This window comes from Canis lupus, chromosome 19, assembly GCF_048164855.1.
Source record: "Canis lupus baileyi chromosome 19, mCanLup2.hap1, whole genome shotgun sequence".
Lineage (NCBI taxonomy): Eukaryota > Metazoa > Chordata > Mammalia > Carnivora > Canidae > Canis > Canis lupus.
In genome coordinates, this window is record NC_132856.1 from 17,962,196 (window position 1) to 17,983,239 (window position 21,044).

At 34.6% G+C, this 21,044-nt stretch overlaps 1 non-coding gene across 1 annotated transcript; it reads right to left on the reverse strand.

Moving 5' to 3' along the window:
- Positions 1–19,787: 19,787 nt before the first annotated feature.
- LOC140611501 (U6 spliceosomal RNA) lies at positions 19,788–19,894 on the reverse strand. Its single transcript, XR_012012650.1, has one exon. It is a non-coding gene; the product is annotated as a U6 spliceosomal RNA (small nuclear RNA).
- Between the last annotated feature and the right edge of the window lie 1,150 nt (positions 19,895–21,044).

The window sequence follows — 21,044 nt, forward strand, 5'->3', positions numbered from 1 at the left end:
GAATCAAGCCTCACACTGGGCTCTATGCTCAGTGTGGAGTCTGCTTCAGATTTTCTCTCCCTCTCCCTAAAGCTTGTACTCTCTTTCTCTTAAATAAATAAATAAAGTGTTAAAAAAAAAGACAACGTTATTCTTTATGACTATAAGACCACAGAGATGGACAGTGAAGACCTAACAGCAAATTTCTCCACAGTGAGAAATTTTGTTCATCAGTTCTAGAGGGCAGCTCATCCCTTGAGCCAGAAGAAAATAAAATTTTCATTCTCCTAATTAGAGGATGATCATCACAAAAAATTAATACTTGAGTCCAAAATAAGTTGACCCAAATCATTTCAAAACATAATCGCATAATATAGGATAGGATGTAAGTTAAGAGATCTTAGAAAGTATAATAAGATATCACTATATCTCCACTATTATCATAGGATATCAATTTAAAAATTAAAAAGACTGACATCACTAAGTTTTTTTTTTTTTTGTTTTTTTTTAAAGCTTTTCTTTCTTTTTTTTTCTTAATTTTTTATTTATTTATGATAGTCACACAGAGAGCGGGGCAGAGGGGTGGGGCGGGGCAGAGACACAGGCAGAGGGAGAAGCAGGCTCCACGCACCGGGAGCCCAACATCGGATTCGATTCCGGGTCTCCAGGATCGCGCCCCGGGCCAAAGGCAGGCGCTAAACCGCTGCGCCACCCAGGGATCCCCATCACTAAGTTTTTACAAGACTCTAGAAAAAAATGTCAGCCTCTACTTGAAGTAAAGTAAAATGATTTCATGATTTTGGAATGTTTGCCACTTTTTTGCCTTATGACCCAGCAATTCCATACCTCAATATATAATGAAAAGAAATACGTCTGTGTGTACATCAAAAGACACGCACCCAAAAAATTGATGGTAGCATGATTTGTAATAGCTCCAAACTACAAAATCCAAAGGTTCATCAGCAGTTGAATGGATTTGAAAAAGCACAGTAATCTAGATAATAGAATATAATAAAGCAGTGGACATGAAAACACAGCTCACCAAATTAAATATATATTCATGTTTCATCTATAAAGTGTTCAGATGGAATAAAAATTTCCTGGCTTAAAAAAATTAACTGACAGTTTTGGAAGCTACAAGTCCAAAATCAGTGTCTTATGGACCACACTCCCTCTAATAGTCCTAGAGTAGAATCCTTTGCCTTTTCTAGCTACTCATATATGCCAGGAATTCAAAATCTCTTTTTAAAAAGATTTCATTTAATTTTTCTGAGAGAGAGAGAGAGAGAGAATGAGTCAGGGGAGGGGCAGAGGAAAAAGGAAAAACAGATTCCCTGTTCAGGGAATAGGGCTAGATCTCAGGGCTTTGAGATTATGATCTGAGCTGAAGTTGGAGACTTAACCTACTGAACTACCCAGGTGCCCCTCAACATGTTTTTTGAGGGAAACAAACTCAAAACGCTCCAGAAATTCTTGATGTAAAATTGTTAAAGTTAATTGAAAAATAGCAGGGATTCGATACAAAGCCTCAAGCATTCCTATGTTATATATATGTACATGTAGCCTTTACAATGGATTGTTGGTCAATACTAACTCAGGAGCCAGCATTCAAAGTAGTTTCTCTAAATAAAACCACATTTGACTTTCCTACTGTCTACACTAGTGTATATATAGACTACACTGCTCAAGTCTTTAAGGTTATATATATTCCTGGTTGAAGTATCAAATAGTACAGAGTCAACTCATGTTTTTATATGTCACAGGACTAATCAGTGATTCTGTGATATTAAGAGTCAAGCATCAAGCCACGGAAATGTTATCTAATTTAGGGATAACACATAATGTGAATTCTGTAGAGAATTATAGTCTACATCCAAGCTTATCACAGACCTTGAAAGGAAGAGCAGAGTACACTCCCACACAGACCCAACTGAAACTCACACTCTACCTCAATATCACATTATAGACAGCCATTCCCAATTACCTGGAGTTGCTATGTGAGGTGAAACCTATGATCAGTGTATACTAAACATGGCAGGACTGGCTGTAAGCTGTCAGGGAAGTTTAACCTCTGTGACTACTTTCACTCCTTCCGTTTTGTCCCATTTTTCCTCTCCTCATATCCTCAATACTATCTGGATTTCTCTGGCTGGCCATGATTTAATGGTTTCTAGTCTCAAAATAGATTGCTCACCTCGATAATTAGCTACATTAACTCTGAACATGCCTCCACTTTCAGCAGCAAACTTTCGCCACTTCTGGATTCAATTTTTCTGGTTAAATAATAGTGTGTTTATTATAACCATAATGCTAATGGAGTAATTTATAGCTGAAAATACGGGAAATATCCTTGACCCCAAGGCATTGCTTGATTTTGGTAACAGAGATGATACATCATAATGGTTATGGGCTTTTGACTCTTGATTCAATTGGTCTGAGTTCAAATGCTGACCGTGCTACTCATTCACTTTGGGTGAATAACCTTTCTGGTCTGTGCCTTTGTTTCCACCTTTGTATAATGTGGATAAATAAAAGTGCCTACCTCACAGGGTTGTTGAAAGAATGAATGAGTTAATACAGAAGTGCCTTAAATAAAACATTTTTTGGCATGCAGAAAGCATTTAACACCAGTTAGTTATTTTAATTGTATAATTATGCAAAAGAGTTCTATGTATGATGATTAAAATTTAAAGGTTAAAAACAACAAGAATTTTTACTTGGTTTTCACCTATATTTGGGGAGCTGTATTAGATTCTGGAGATAAGCAGTTGTGTCTTAAAGGAAAATTTAATGAAAAAGAAAAATAGAAATTAAAATGGAATATGGTAGGTTGCTATAATGACTTTATTTAGCACCTGTTATGAGAACATGCTGACATGATGCAGCTTATTTTAGTTTTTTATTTTTGAAACCATTTATTGTTACTAGATGTGATATTTTCCTTGTTACTATACAGGAGAGAAATTGTCCAGTTAAATCAATAAAGTGCTTTTTACAAATGTCTGATTATCTTGCCTTACTGTCTCCTCTCTATCCCATTCTTTCTCACAGTATGCTTTTCTAGACCAGATTATTATGTATTCTTGGACCAATACACTTTGTAGATGAGTGAATTTTTAAAATATTTGTCATTTGGTTTCTAAGAAACTTCCTTATAATTCAAAGTTAGGTTTGTTCATGAGAATTTATGAGGTTGTTTTACATTAATTAATTCATTTATACTTTGAAAAAATGTGTGTGCATACATATGTATGTAAGTATATTATAATTTTAATTTTGGCTTACAAAAAAGGACATCTTATTAGAAACTGCACATAATTTATTACAAATATGCCATATTTTCTCTCATGCTTTAGCTTTGTAATTCTACTTTTCATAGTTCCTAAATAAAAAAAAAATATATGGTCAATTTTCAAAGATTTTTTTTAACCTTAAATTGCTTTCCAGTCTGTGAAGCAAATAAGAAGGAAAACATGAAGATGTTTTTACATTTCAACTTGATTTTTTTAACGTAATAATGAATACATGCATTTAAAAAAAAATCATTTGATAGTCACCAAATAAACGAGGCCAGATAGGATACCATGTCTTGGGCTCTAAAACTAGGTTATTTCACCTACATCTCACCATTCATAAATAAATTTCAGAGTACCCAGTTGTTTGCAACCAGAAAACATTTTGAAATAGAAATATATTTAAAGTCCACACTTAATTGCTTTAGGCATTAGCTAGAATTCTATGGTGATAAAAAAGTGTAAAATACTGAGGCTATTTACTAATGTTCAGAAACATTTTCAAAATATTCCATTAGACTTACACTATGTAAAAGATGTGATTCCAATTTCTTAACAAAGGGCATATCTCTATAGTTAATATCAAATGAACTCTAAATTTGCCATTTGCAAATGGCATTACTCCCATTATTGGGAGGTCTTGAATGGAACTCTTCCCAGCATACTGAAAGAGGACATGCTGCAGCCATGAATCTGTAAATCATTCTAGTTTCATCCTATTGACAAACTTATGTATGCAAGTAGAGGATGAGTTCAGTACATTTCTTCCAAATTCACTATTATAATCTCTTTAGCATCTCCCCATGCTTTTCTAAACTCTTCAGCTATCTATATCTATAAACTTAGCTCTCTATAAAACTTCTTTATGCATAGTTCCAACAACAGATGTTGCCCTTTGAAATCTGCTTTGAAATCAATTCTGAGATGTAACCAAAAGTAAGCAAGTAGGGGAAGAAGGGCTGACCTTAGTTTGCTTTTTACTTTGCAATAGCATCAGCCTATTATAAAAGCACAGTTTCTTACCCATCTTTTGTTTGAGACACTGACCTCTCTGTAGCAATTAAAGAGTGTGTGGTTTCTGTTGTGTAGTTTTAAATTTACTCTTTATGTGTGTTCTCTGAGTACTTGCAGGCCTGCCCTGTGCTATTTTCAATTTTATTTCAAGTTAATGTCAGAAGGTCTTGAGTCAACCTTCAGAAATATAGTTATGTTGTCATTATAAACAACACAAGATGGTATTCAATAACCATTAGGAAGGAAGAATAACATTGATCACAAATACAGTTTGTGAATAAAGGTAGTCACTGTTTCAATCCTTTGGAATGAAAGTAAGAATATTATTATGATGAACATAATAAAGAGGTTTTCTTTTATACTGAAAATATTTGAGTCCATCTTGGATTCACCTAAGCTTAGACCAATTTTATACTTTTGTCATCACTCAAGCCATGGTGTAAAATCAACCCCAAATCACAGAGTGCCAAATAATATTTAAACTTAAATGTTATTTTTTCATCACTGGTTAGCAATCTTTAGACTAAACAATATTTTATTTCAGAAATTATAACATTAACATGTATCAATAGTTTGGCAGGGCTACCTTGGTCAAAGATTTTAAATATCCTAAGATTTTTTCCCAAATACAATAATAATTCAGTACAACATAAATTTTAAGAAATAATAGTAGCACAAATTGTAGGACTATTAATATATTATACAGCAATATTCCTACCTGCATCAATATTCTTAATATATATATATATATTTTTTTTTTTTTACATAAGGTGGCTCTTCAATTTTCTATTTGGATCACTCTTCAAACTGTGCAAAGGAAAATAACAAATTTTTGCTTGTTCTGTGATTTTGCTTTGTTTTCACGATTTCCATAAATGTGACATTCCTTTATACAAACTTTAAACCATCAGAAAATGAAATACACATTGAAGAAATATAGAGAACAATCTTTTGAAAGGTCTGGCTTTATATAAGTTATATAGAAATTTGAGCATGTTTGGTCAAAATGGAAAAAGAGAAAGAGATGGCAAGGGATGAGTTATCTTCAAAACTAAAACCTGCAAGAAGACTCATTGCAGATACCAAAAGAGCTGCAGAACTGGAAATGAATGGATTTAAGAATCTTGTGATGATTAAAGCTCTCTGGAAATGCTCTGTGCCACCTCAGTAGGTAATAAGCCCCTGTCACTCTAGGTATTCAAGTAGATATTGGATGCCAGTGATTAAAGTGTATGATTTTCAAGGAGTCTACTACCTCTAGATTTCTATAAGCTAAGTGTAAGATATACAGTGCAATTTTTAAATTTTGTCCAGTCTTACTGAGATATGATTGATACATAGCATTGTATTAGGTGTATAAGAGGCACAACATAATGAATGATTTGATATATGTATAGTTTTGAAGTGATTAGCACAGTAAGTTTAGTTAAGATCATCACCTCGTAGTTACAACTTCCTTCTTAAGAGGAGAAATTTTAAGATCTACCATTAAGTATAAGTTGTACATATTTCGTTGATGTCTGTTTCTCTTATTAACACTTTGAGGGAAGGAACCATATATGTTTCATTCAACATTATACACCCAAATCTAAGGTAGTTCCTGGCAAATTGTGCACATATGCATAATTTTACTATTTTTAATATTTTCCCAGCTTCAATCTTCAATGAGATATTAACATACAGCACATGTAAATTCAGAGTATACAATGTGATGAAGAGATACGCATATATATTGCAAAATGATTACCACAATAAGATTAGTTCACATCTCCATCCTGTCATACAATTATAATTGTGTGTGTGTGTGTGTGTGTGTGTGTGTGTGTGGTGACAGCATTTAATATCCATCTACAGGCTTAAAAACTTCCAAGTATATAATAGAGTATTATCAATTATAACCACCATGCACTAGATCCTCAGATTTTACTTATCTTATACCAGGAAGTTTGTATCTGTTAATCAACTTCCCCTCATTTCTCTCACCTCCTAGCCCCTGGTAAGATCCATTCTAGTATTTCTATAAGTTTGGCTTTTTTAGATTCCACATGTGTGAGAACCTACAGTATTTGTCTTTCACTCTCTGACTTACATCATTTAGCATAATGCCCTCGAGGCCCAACCATGTTGGGGGGGGAACCAACCAATTTAAGACAATGTCAAATTTCATTAAATTGATTAAAACTAAACGCTTTTTAAAACATCATCCAATTTTGGTATCAAAAAGACACCAAAGAGTAAAGCAACATTTACTTCTCTTCCTCTTTCCCTCTCCTACCTCTGTGGAAAAGGAAAAGAGAAAAGTTAGGTTCATAGAGCAAATAAAAAAACCTATCCTCACAATACTCAGAGGTAATCCAAGACCCACTGTCTAGCAATTTTAAGCAACAGAAACATTTAGAAGCTTTTCTTATCTTCTGCTTCTCTTTGTGGTGTAGATACAGCCTTAGAAAACATAAGTTGCTCAACATGACATCCAACTGAGAGAAGTCTGCCTTCCATGAAGTGAGCACCAATAAAAAGTGGCCCATATTCATATGCTTTTGTTAGTGAGATATTTAAAGATTAAAATAAAGCTTTCATACTGAGACCATCTTCCCACATATAAAAAGCACTTAAATATATCCTTTTGATTTAGTTCCAATCTCTATGAAAGCTGATGTGTGACAATTACATCATACGGCATAGAAATCTACAAGGAGAATTTTGGCATTATTTATTTTCAGGTATTTTGTGGGGTTTTGTTGTTGTTGTTGTTGTTGTTGTTGTTGTTGTTGTTGTTTTTAAGAATCTAATCTAGAAAATAGTGAAGCAAAGTACCCAGCAAAACCACCGGAAGACAATAATGCATTGCATGGAATGAATGATGAACAGAGTTCTTTTATCTCCTGACTTTTTAAAATGTCATTCTGTTCTCTATTGGTGATTTTTGAAATTTCCAACCACTTCAGATCCTCCTGGAGATTTTTCATCAGGTAGAAAAGAAATAAAGAGAGGAAAAAGAAAGGACTGAGCTAAAAAAAAAATTTAGGACCAATATAGTCTAATATTTGTTTGTGTGTATTCAGGATATTTAATAACAATATTGAGGTTCTTTCAATGTGTTTCAAGGAATTCTCTATATTCTAAGATTAATGACTATCTAGGCAGGCACTGGTATATTTGTTAACCAACAATGTGCTTTATTATGTTATGGGTTTAAACACAGTGTTTAATTTTTTTTTTTTTAATGACAACATTGTTTCAAGAATCACAATTAAAAAGCCCTTCAAAACGTGACAAAGAATTCATTAGTCTAGTAGAGTATATTTTTGTTTAATTGATGATAACTGTGTAATGATGTGGTAAGCTGGCAATTAGGCATAATTTGCTTATGCAAGTGAGTTTTAAAAAATGAGGATCAATATTCAATTTACACCTATGTGAAAAGCAATTAGTTTAATTGATGGGGAAAAAAACCCCTCAACAATGGCTAATTATTCCAAAATGACCTGAAACACTCATGCAAATTATTAGAATTAATTATACATGAATGATTAGATTATATAAATCATTTTAAAACCTTGAAGTTTCTATAGTTAGTCATTCATAAAATGTTAGTAGAAAAGGTGATTTCATAATATAATGGATGCAGTTTAGAGAGTAATCATCAGGTTTTCCCTACAGTGTGCTGGCATGATGCCACCTCAAAATAGACAGTAATGGATATAAACAAAACAGGTGCCCCATTTCATTCAGGTATAACACTTCAACAAAGAAACACTGACCCGACAAAATGCTATGTTGTATAATTATTATTTCTGTCTCAAGTCCCACTGAGTGTCTACATAAATTCCTGAGACACCTGTAACATTTTATATTACTTTCAAAGGTAAAACACAAATACCTTGATTTATTTATCATCAGCTCTGGTTTTGTTTATGAAATAGATAAAAATTTACTCTTATTCTGTATTCTATTCTTCACAAAACCATGCCATTCTCATCATTACTTCTATGAAAGAAATAATACTTTATGAATATCAGAAAACAGCATATTTACTGTCCATCTGATATAACTTTATTTTAGGACTGCTTCTCATTATCAGTATATCAATCTACCATTGAAATACATATAGATCCACTGCCTGACTTTCTTGAACTCCAAGTGACATGACTGAATTTAAATAAATTAAGGGCAACATCACAAACAAAATGAGTACTTGGGTCTTATTTCATTCTTTAGTGTCAAGTTATAAAATTGAAATCCTGCTGATAGAAGAAATTTGTTTCAGGTAAAATTGTTTCTAGTTTATAACGGTGATATTTTTTTAGGAAGGAAAACACACTCACATGGAAGATGGGTGATGTTCTAATTTAGGCTGTGTATTTTAGTAGACACCCCACTTTTTGAAATATATAGATTTATTTCAATACTTTTTCTTACAGAAAGTAAATAAACACTCAACACAATGGTTAGTTTTCTTTTAAGCTTACCTTAACAATGCCATTTGAGTTTCATTCTAACATAGGCCTACATATTTTTTACTATTTTTAACTTTTATCCATTACTCTAAATCCAACCTCTCAATGGCCTCTATAAAACCTTGTTTTTTAACTTTCGATTAGTCTTCATCTTTGCCTTTAACATCTTGGCTTTATCCTTATATAAGCTGTGGTGTTGCACTGTGGCATAATACAATGTTATTAGCATGCTATAAGAACTCTGCACACATTCTCACAAATTATAGAAAGGCATTAAGCATGAATCTCAGAATGCCCAAGTGCATTTTATAATGGCTCTGATAATACTCTGAGCTATATTATATTTTTGTTCTGAACAGAAGCCCCTCAGAGAGGAGGTAAAAAGTTATCTGCTGTCAAAAAGCCTTGATGTGTTTCCAGTCATGGAAGTTTCACACTTGAGAACTGAACACGGTTTTGTATAGCATATTCTGACCTTCTCTAGAGAATGAACAAGTATGAAAACAAATAATAGAAACCGTTGGGCTCTGAGTTCTGCCACTGGCTCCTGATCATTGTAGGCCTTTTCATAGCCGGTTATTGAACCCATAAACTTGCAGTTATCAACCTTGTGATTCACCAGAGACAAGTAATCTGGACCTTAAAGGGTGACCAGAGGTGAAAGCTTCTTACCTAAGCATTGCAATAAGAATTTCAAATTTGAGATCACCTTTCTGAATTTGAAGTGTAAGTCAGTAGGTTCGAAATAAGCCTTTTTAAGCTTTTTATGGTAGGTTTATACTTCTGTGTACTTTAATTTAGATTTTCTGTTATTGTCTTTATCACAATTTTATGACATGAGTACAGCAATAGTATGTATATGCTGTTGAGTCATATATGGAAAAAAAAATGAGACCCAGGATGAGAAAATGACTTTCTTGGGTTCCACAGAATATTGACCCTAGACCTAAGATTACTCTATGATTAATCTAGGTGTGAACGTTCTCTGTAGATTGGGCTGCACATCTAACGGGTTGGTATGATTTGTTCAGCTCAGCAAGCAGAGATCCACAACAAATGTTCCTGCATCAATCCCAGGTCTCCAATATATAGCTTATACACAATATATTGAACCTCTCCAAATGTTAGAACAATTGACTTCAGAATTGTAAGTCTTAGAATTTATGAAACAAGAGAGATTTTAGAGAATAAGCAGTGGTTCTCAAACTTAGTTGTGCATCAAAATCCCTTGGGGAGGTGTAAATACTCACACCTGGGTCCTACCTGTAACTAGTTTGATAAGTAGTCTGGAGCAGCCTGGGCAATTGAGATTTTTAAAACTCTCTACAGGATTCCTCTGGATAGCCAAGATTGGGAACCAATGATCTAGAGGCAATATTGAGGACATAAATTTATATATCTACAGGAGCCTAAAGGTTTTATCTAGTAAAAAGTCAGACAGGCATCAGAGAAATATTGCTTAGAATATTGCTTAGTTTTTTCATTCTTGATTGAGGAATGGGTAGGAGAGGTATTTTTCCACTATGAATAAGAAGAAAGGGGCACCTGGATGGCTCAGTGGTTGAGCATCTGCCTTTGGCTCAGGTTGTGATCCTGAGGTCCTTGGGGTCCTGCGATTGCGTCCCACATTGGGCTCCCCTCAGGGAGCCTGCTTCTCCCCCTGCCTATGTCTCTGTCTCCCTTTGTTCCTTGTGAAAAAATTAAATCTTTAAAAATTTTTCAAAAAAAAAGAAAAAAGAAAAAAAGTGCAAGCTCAGTGTCAAATGGCAACCGACACTTAGACTTTGTGTGGGAGGTCATAGGGAGTATCGAGAATTGTGTTTAACTAGATTACTGTGTAAAGGGCTAAATGCTCTTAAGCTGCAGGTGAATTAGGGCCTAGAGTTTCCAAATCTACTAATTTTGTCAAGAGTATAAAATTTATTTTTTATTTAAAATTTCTTGATGTTTTAAAAGTTGGCTTAATCAGTTAATTAATTAAAATTAAAACAGGAGAGCTTTATGGTCCAAGTGTGGAAGAAAAACAAAGGAAATGAGCATCTGCTCCAGTCTGTTATTTTTTTTTTTTTAGTCACAGGGTTGGGGTGGAAGTCCAGATTACATGTGTGGTCTCCACAGACTCTGCAGTGGGAGGAGAGAGCTAATTACCGCCTGACATGGGTGAGAGATTCGGTTTCCTATATTGCCTTCTCTGATACCACCCTGGTGGGAGGTTAGAACACCTCATTACTACCTCGTAAGCATGGTCTGGGCTCCCCACTTGGATTTTGCTGGTGGGAGTGGGACTACAGTCTTTTCTGGGGTGTTTGGTTAGAGTAAAGCAGCATTATCTGAAAGTTTTTTTTCTTGTTAGGTTCTGCTTTTTCCATTCCTTTGGCTAGAGAGAACAGGGTTTTGTTGAGCCATTTTTGTCTATATTCGTTGACCTTCCTGGATTGCTGCCTTCTTTACTTTAAAATCTGTCTATGAGTTTAAAAAAGAAAACCCAAGGAATTCATCATTATGTTATCCCTTAGGTCCCAAGAACTTCAGCTAGTATGCCTTCTTCCCCCCACCCCCCATCAGAGTCTTATGTTTGTTTTGTATAAAATGTCCAGGGTTTTTGGCTTTACTTAGCAGGAAGAAAGGTGGGAAGTCTATCCATTCTATCTTTCTGGAAATGAAAGTCAATTACAATGTGATATTTTAAAAAGGATTCTAGAATATCATTTAGCAACCTTTGCAATGTCTGGTAGCTCTGTTAATAAAAATACCTTTCTTCACAAACAAGCTGGGTTTTTATTTTTCCATTAAAACATATATTATCATCTCCTGCTGGTGGATATAGTACCTGGGGCTTATAAAACGTAATCCTTTTCAGTGCTTTGCTTTCAGTCCTATAGTATGAATCTAGGAGCCTCACCTCACTACTATAGTCCCTGAGAAATTTAGCATACACCAGCTTGTGTTTGCAAAGCTCATAGACAGCATTAGCCTGGCTATACTGAGTTGGATTACACAGAAAGCTCTGCATTTCTATGACATTTTCACCTATTTCTCTTCCATTAACATCTGAAATTTCACACGGAGCAAAGTATCTGCTAGAGAACCAATCACAGCAAGTAAAATATAAATGAGTCCAGTCATTGGATTCACACCATAGAAAAGCTGGCAAATGCAACTTGTCATTGGTATTTTTAAAGCTATTAAAATTGTACACAATACAACAATCTCATAAAACTTTTATAATCATTATTATAAAATGTATTTTCAAATCAGTAAAGTAGTCTAGATACAAATCTCTTTTCATATTTCAAAATAAGCTTATCGTGCCTTATTTATGATCATCATATTACTTTAATAGGGTAAAGTAGTGCCTAAAATTATGCACTGTGTACCCAAAACATTACCTGCCTCAAAACTGGGGATCACTAAATGCCTGTTGATTGAATACTGAATGAATTAAACATATATTGCCACCCCACTTCCCAGCTTCTCATTCTGGTGCTTAGGAAATGTCCCCCAAATGTCTCCAACATTCTAGAAGAGTAGTACTATTCAGATTATCATAACTGTAGCAGTTAGTAAATGCTTCTGAATGCCCAATATATGTGCAAATATACTATTTAACTTATAGAATCCCCCTCTTAATTTCCTGTCTCAATTTGACATCACTCTGGGTATGTCAGTTCCTTAAAAAAATACATTCTTCATATGTGATTTGACTTTCCTCTTGATCTTATATTTTATGAGCCTGCAGATCAACATCTACCCCATCAATTTTACATTACCATGCAGACTGTCAAGGTTACTTCATTCAGCCATCGCCATGTGTCACGGTGGGTCAAGAAATATACTATTTCAGAGGACAACCAAAATCTTTTGACTAAAGCTACAACTTCCCTGATAGCAGCAGGACCAAATCTCTCATGATATGTAAATACACAGCAATCAAGCATCTTCTTGATGTTGTAAGGGCACAAAGAATAAAAAATAAAATAAAAACATAATCCCATCTTAAGAAAATCAATGATAACCTGATGGCAAGCAAGTGAAAATAAAATGGTATTCTTCAGCTTTATGAGGTGTCTCCACTTATAAAGAAACATAGAAGAGTCTATCATGAATATGGATTGTGAAATGAATGTGGATCGTGAAAGAGGATGTCTTATGAAAGGAGAAAAAGACTCAGGCTAAACGTTAACAAAAGTAAAGCTTATGTCAACATTTAGAAACTGCGGTGGGCAGATTGAGTCTCCATATGAAGAATAATTGAACAAGTTGATTTGTTGTAGAAAGTACGCCCTCAGAAGGTAATGAGTTCTACCACCAAGCTATTTTAAGTTCAGAGAAGGCATCAAATTCCAGAAGTAAAAAGCACTCAATTCAAAGGAAGAAAAGTCTCAACAGGAATTGGCAGGGTTAGGTTACCATTCCTCCTAACACAAGTATTTTGAGACTCTATCAAATATGAGCTCAGACTGTACTGTTTGCCAGCAAATTCTCACAGAAAGAAAGAAAACAACCAAAAAAAAAAAAAAAAAACCCAAAGCATAAATAACTGAAAATAGATGCTAACATAGAAGTAACACCTACTCTACAACTAATTGCTGGTGTGATTCTCCTCTAATTGCATGGCTCTGAATGTGTCTTTTCTTTTTAAATCTTCTGCCAAGATGGCTAAATCCAAGCATAGTTTATAGCAGCTCTAATAGGGGAATATATTTTGGAGTAGAATTTGTTGAGTTCCCATCACAATACCTGTCATTATTCTATTTGATCTTATTGACTTCAGTAGCATTCTCAGGTGATACTTTCCAGATTAATGAGTGGATTGTTTGCAGAGAGGAAAGTAAACACTTTTCTCTTAATGAAATGCATAAAAGAATTAACTTTATGTCTGCCCAATTTTATAGAAGTGGTATTTCTGAGCCCTGTTAAAATTGTTTTATAGACTTCCTAACTGCCGTAACACATTAGGGGATAATCGCATTAGATGTTGCCTGCTGAGCCTGGCAAGACTTGGTCAGTAGTTTAAAGGAACTGTTCCAATAATACAGTCATCTCACTAGTAGCTGGGTACTCTAATTGAAATAACTGGACCGCACCATTAGTCCACATAAGCCCTTCACTCCCATTTATGCTTCATTTAAAATGAAGATTAAGAAGATGACACTTATAAAAATTATCTTCATTATAATATTGTCCTCAAGGGTCATGATCGCGGGCATATATTATAGGTGAAACCTCATACTGATACACATGTTTAAATCATTTGTCTGTTAGTTTTGATTACAAGTACCAATTACCTACTTAATCAAATCACAGAAATCTTTATGCTATAATAAATCTCAGTATATCCATTTTAATTGACCACTATTAGATGAAGATAAAGCAGACTTTATGTTGATACCCTTGACAAAACCCACTCCATAATAATGGTGTGTATGGAGATCATGCTTTAATAACTGTAGTAGTGGGGCTCAAGGATTCCTCTGCCCCGCCATCCATGAACCCCACCTCTTCTTCCAGACCCTTACAGAGTCATCACCTATATTGCACTAGGGTTGGTCCTTGTGACTGTAGAATATAACACAGGTGATAGTATATCACTTGTAAAATTAGGTTGGGTTCCTTTTCTTGGTTCATTCTTCCTAAGGGAAGCCAGTTGCCATGTTGTAAAGATACTCAGAGACTACAGTGAGGGATATATGGCAAGGAAGTGAATTATCCAGCCCCAGCCACATAATAAATGTTTATTGTTTTAAGCTTCTACATTTATGATAATTTTTATGCAATAATAGGTAACTAGATTCAGATTTCAGCACTTAAGAAATGGGATGCTACAATAACAAAATTCTAAAGTAGGAGAATGACTTTGGAACTGAGGAGAGTGCTGGTAAAAGCTTAAAGTGCCAGGAATACAAGAACTTAAAGGAAAATGAAGATAATCTCATAGAAAAATAAAGCTTAGCAGTATAGTTGCCTGTAGTAATGTATAAAATGAAAAAATGTGCTTAAAGAACTGGATGATTTTGTCTAAAGATTTTCCACCCAAAGTATTAAAAATGTCTCTGGTTTCTCCTTGCTGCATATGAGAAAATATAGCAGGAAAGATAAATTTTAAAAAATTTTTAACAAAAAGAAGTCATTATCATTGCTAATAACATTCTATTAATAAATATGTAATGAAAAGAGATGACATGACAATTTCATTAAAATATTCAAAATATGGAAATTGTGAACAGATTAACATGAAGCAAATTGAAATGGTAGTTAAAAACATGTTTTTCATTGCAACATCTACTCCACCCTACATTAGACAATAATAATAGGGGTGCCCGGGTGGATCTGTTGGTTCAGCATCTGACTCTTGATTTTTAGCTCAGGTCATGATCTCCAGTTCCACATCAGGCACCATGCTGAGCATGGAGCCTACTTAAGATGCTCTCTCTCCCTCTGCCCCTTTCATCTGCCTCTAAAGAAATAATAATAATAATAATAATAATAATAATAATAGTAGTAGTAATTCCAGATAAATTTATAGGTGAAAATTACCAAACCATCCAAAATAACTTATTCTATGCTTATTTTTCCTAGGGATACTCTAATGAAATACCACAAAATAGCTAGCTCAAAAACAACAGAAATGTATCCTTTCTACATTCTAGAACTAGAAGGCCAACATCAAGATGTTGACAAGGCCATGCTCCCTCTTCTAGCTTCTGGAAGATTTTTTTTCTTATTTTTTAAGACTTTTTTTTAGGACTTTATTTATTTATTCATGAGAACCACAGAAAGAGAGAGGCAGAGATAGGCAGAGGGAGGAGAAGCAGGCTCCATGCAGGGAACCTGATGTGGGACTTGATCCCAGGACCCCAGGATCATGCCCTGGGCTGAAGGCAGGCACTAAACCACCAAGCCACCCAGGCATCCCAGGTTTTTGTTTTTGTTTTTGTTTTTTTTCTTAATAGACTTTCTATCTAGAGGAATTTTAGACTTATAGCAAAACTGAGTGGAAGGTATAGAGATTTCTTATAAATTCCCTGCCCCCAAATGTATGTAGCCTCTCCCATTACTGGCACCCCCACTAGAGAGGTGCACTTATTACAACTGATGAGTCTACATTCATGTATCATCATCCAAAGTCCATAGTTTATATTAGGATTCACTTCTGGTGTTGGGCATTCTATGGGCTCAGACAAATGCACGTGACATGTATCTATCAAAATGTTATTATACAAAGCAGTTTCACTGAAGTTTTAATATTCTTTGTCTATTTATCCTTCCTTTTTCTCTAACCCCTGCAGCCACTGATCATTTTACTATTTTCATAGTTTTACCTTACCCAGAGTGTCATACAGTTAGTATCATACAATATGTAGTCTTTTCAGATTGGTTTCTTTTGCCTAGTAATAGGCAACTTTCTTTCTTTAACTTTCTTCCATGTCTTTTCATGGCTTCATATCGCACTTCTATGTAGTGCTGAATAATATTATATTGTCTAAATGTACCTAGTTTATTTATCCATTCACCTACAAAGGGATGTTAAGGTTGCTTACAATTTTGGCAATTATGAATAGAAATGCCATAGACATCCATGTGCAGGTTTTTGTGTGAATATACATTTTCAACTTCTTTTGGTAAATACCAAGCAGTATGACTGGCTGATTATATGGTAACAATATGTTTAGTTTTGTAAGAAACCACCAATTTCTCTTCCATAGTGGCTGTATCATTTTGTATTCCCAAAATTGATGAATCTGGGCTCCTGTTACCTCATAACCTTGCCAGCAGTTTGGTGTTGTCAGTGTTCTGAATTTTGGACATTCTTAGTGTAGTGGTATCACATTGGTGTTTTAACTTGCATTTCTTTAATGCTCAATAATGTGGAACATCTTTTCTTATGCATATTTACCATCTATATGTCTTCTTTGGTGAGGTGTCTGTTAAGGTTTCTGGCACATTTTTATATCAAGTTGTTATTTTCTTATTGTTGAGTTTCAAGAGGTTTGTGTATTTTGGATCTTTATCTTTTGGAAGTGTGTCTTTCCTTTCTCCCAGTATGTAATGTGTCTTTTTGTTCTCTTGACAATGTATTTTGCAGTGCAGAAATCCTTAATTTCATTGAATTCCAGCTTATCAATTTTTTTCTTTCATGGATTATGCTTTCATTCTTGTGTTTAAAAAGTCATTGTAGGGCAGCCCTGGTAGCGCAGCAGTTTAGTGCTGCCTACAGCCCAGGGTGTGATCCTGGGGACCCGGGATCGAGTCCCACATCGGGCTCCCTGAGTGGAGCCTGCTTCTCCCTCTGCCTGTGTCTCTGCCTCTCTCTCTGTGTGTCTCTCATGAATAAATAAATAAAATCTTTAAAATAAATAAATAAATAAATAAATAAATAAATAAATAAATAATAAATAAAAATAAAAAGTCGTCAAACTTGAGGTCATCTACATTTTCTTGTATGTTATCTTCTAGGATTTTTATGGGTTTGTATTTTTACACTTAGGTCTTTAATCCATTTTGAATTAATTTTTGTGAAAAGTCTTGCCTTTTCCACTGGATCCTCCTCTTCTGAGGTCCATTTATATATTAATTTATTTGTTTTCTCCTGAAAATCCATCTGAGCTTTTCATTCCCTACAATTCTTAGCCATGGTGGTCTGGAGACTGGTGGTAGTGAAGGTCTATCACTGTAGGACCAGTGCACGTCTTCACTATCAAAGATGGCCATTGCTTTGAGATAGATGAGATCACACTAAATCAAATTCTTCCCTTAGAGGCTTTCAGGGTCAAGGAGATCAGTGCTGTATCTGTTGCTGGAGAATTAATTAAAGAAAGAACATTTCTGAAAGAGTTCATGCTGAAACACATGTACAACCAGGAATCAGTTGATTGAATTGGACATTATAAGAATTACTAACTAGTTTTGAGAGGGCTCAATGAGAAAGCAGAAAAATTCAGACACGGAGTTGTCTTCCTTTTCAATAAGCTTGTTGGTAAAATGTTTGCAGTGTTATTGATGGGCATTCAGGGAACATTTAGCAGTCAGTTTGAGAGATTCAACCACAATATTTGTCCTTGGCAAAATGATAAGCTTAATATAGGTATATAACCTATTCCAAAATGTCCAATAAAATGATCTCAGAATATCTGGCTTTCTGCTGAGTATGACTGACTAGCAAAGGGGGAAATATTCCCGAAGCCATTTCAAAGCCTAATATTTTTCATCAAGAACTGAAGTTACTCACGTGAATTTGGGGAAATTGATAGTGGCACCAAGTTTGGGGAAATTTCCTAAGGTTTTCGGAGAACCAACATGAAGAACTACAGAATGTTTGAAAACACATCCATTCCTGTCTCACCAAAATATACTATTTTCTGCTACTTCATCCTGGCTTAAATTTGACGGAAAATTTAAGGAAATACTTTGATGGAAAATTTAAGGTGATGAATTTAACAAATTTAACAAATTTAAGATGATGAATTTAACAAAACTTGAAAGTACTGATTCCTTGGATGCCTTAGTACTGAGATTCTAGATATTAAAGACATCAAAGAAAATAAATCACTTTCTCAAGTATCATGGACTACTTCAAGACATATATAAAAATGTATCAGGATAAAGAATTACCATATCCCCAATCCATGTTCAGGCCAGAGCAGAAGGTAACAATTTAGTGGCCATAGCAACTGCTAAAGATACAAGGAACAAAATGACAAAAAAGATTTGTGACTGTAACAAAACACGTTTAGTCCCAAAAGACTTGCAGATCAAATAGCTGGAGCTTAAGGAAAAATTTGTAAAGCTAATCTGAGGGATGACAATGATGCATGGGTTAAAAATTTAGCTAATGTTATCAGCAGCAGTTGGAAAGTAAAATAGATGAACAGTACACCTAGGATATCAAGCAAATAATAGCAAATATGTCTTCTGGGCAGCTTATACTCCGCCACAGTTTTTTTTGTTGTTGTTGTTGTTGTTGTTGTTGTTGTTGTTGTTGTTGTTGTTTTTTATCATCTTTATCACATGAGTGATTGCTAGTGTAACTAGATTCATTGTAGATTCATTGGTTTGGATGTTAAAGCTTGACTGTGCAATATGATAATGGAATTGACCCTTTACCCTGTGCTCCTGGGCATACATTTTGTACTCTGGGTGCTTGTAATGACTGGGTAGGTTCAGCCTTATGAGACTCAACCTTTATACAGAGTAGCAGCTACCCACAAAAATCTGTATCATCAAGTTTTACTGCTCCAAGGTCAGACTCTGCTAAACTTCAGAAAGGAAGAAAATTTAATCCAATTTAAAAAATACAAATGGATAGCCAATTTTCAGCTAAATAATACGTTTTATGTCTCTATGAAAACATTCAAAGTACTATCATCAGAACGGAGTAAAACGTCAAACACCTCTGAAGATTGCAAATGATTTAGTTCTTTTACTTCGTGTTTGATAAGCAGATACGTATACATAGTTACATCATTTTGTTAGTATATAGTTTCCTGATTTTGTAGTCAAATATGCTGTCATAATTTAAAGTATTTGTATATTTACAATTATGTTACTTATGCTTTCTTCAAATATACTAAATTCTACCACTGGTTTATAATTGAATCACACAGTGATATTTTAAAAAGTTGTGAAAAGAGTCAGGTCTGTGTCTAGATTCATGTTTTGCATGTGGATGACCAGTTGTTCCAGTATTGAAAAGACAGTTTTGCTCTATTGTATCCTCTTGGTTCCTTTCTGAAAGATCAGTTGATTTTTATTTATGTGGTTCTATTTCTGGGCTCTCTATTCTGTTTCTATTGATCTATTTATCTTTTGTTTTGCCAAAATCACACTGCCTTGCTTACCAAAGCTTATAATAAATTTTGAAATTGGACAGTGTCAGTATTCCAACTTTGTTCTTCTCCTTCATTTCTACGTTGGCTATTCTGGCTCTTCTTCCTCTCTATATGAACTTTAGTATTAAATCATTAATATCCACCAAATAACTTACTGGAATTTTGGGTGAAAATGTATTAATTTTTTTTAATTTTTTTTTATTTATTTATGAAAAAATATGGAACGCTTCATGAATTTGCGTGTCATCCTTGCGCAGGGGCCATGCTAATCTTCTCTGTATCGTTCCAATTTTAGTATATGTGCTGCCGAAGCGAGCACGGTGAAAATGTATTAAAACTATAGACTAATTTGGTAAGTAATGGTATCCATGAATATAGAATATCTCTCTTTTTATTTAGTTCTACTTTGATATCTTTCATCAAAATTTCGTAGTTCCTCGTATAAATCTTATATGTATTTTGTAAGTTCATACCAAAATTTTCATTTTTTGTACATTAACGATGTATTTTTTAAATTTCAAATATCACTTGTTCTTTGCCACTTTATAGGAAAACAATTAACTTTTGCATATTTACTTTCGATCCTGCAACTGTGTAATAATTAATTACGCAGATTTTCTGCATATTTTGGGGAGTTTCTACATAGATGATCATGTTATTTGCAAAGGAACATAGCTTTATTTCTTCCTTTAAATTCTATATACATTTTACTTGCTTTTCTTATCTTGCTGAATTAGCTAAGACTTTCTCTCTCTCTCTCTCTCTCACACACACACACACACACTCTCTCTCTCTCTCTTTTTAGAGCTACAATAGTTTATTTCTTCCTCACACCATAACTACATTGCAAGTCAATGGAAGAGTCCTGATTCTTAAGTAGAGCCTCCAAATTACTGAGGTGCCATTTTTTTCTGACACTTCTCTCTTAAGATGTACTCTTATAAACACCAGGGAATGAGGGTATAGAAAATTGCTTACTGGCTCTAAAATTTAGCTAGAACTTCTAATATAATATTGAAAAGCAGCGGTGAGAGGGAACACCCATACCTTGTTCCTTATCTTACTGGGAAAGCTTCAAGTTTCTCATAATTAAGTATGACACTAGCTGTAAGGTTTTTGATCTTTTTAAAAAAAGTTATTTTTTATTGAGTTGAGGAAGTTCTCTATTCCAAGTTTACTGAGAATTTTTAAACATGAAGGAGTACTGGGTTTTGTAAAGTGCTTTTTCTGCATCTATTGATATGATCATGTGATTTTTTTCTTCTTTGGCCTGTGATGTAATGGATTACATTAATTTTCAAATGTTGAGGGATCCCTGGGTGGCGCAGCGGTTTGGCGCCTGCCTTTGGCCCAGGGCGCGATCCTGGAGACCCGGGATCGAATCCCACGTCGGGCTCCCGGTGCATGGAGCCTGCTTCTCCCTCTGCCTGTGTCTCTGCCTCTCTCTCTCTCTCTCTGTGTGTGACTAT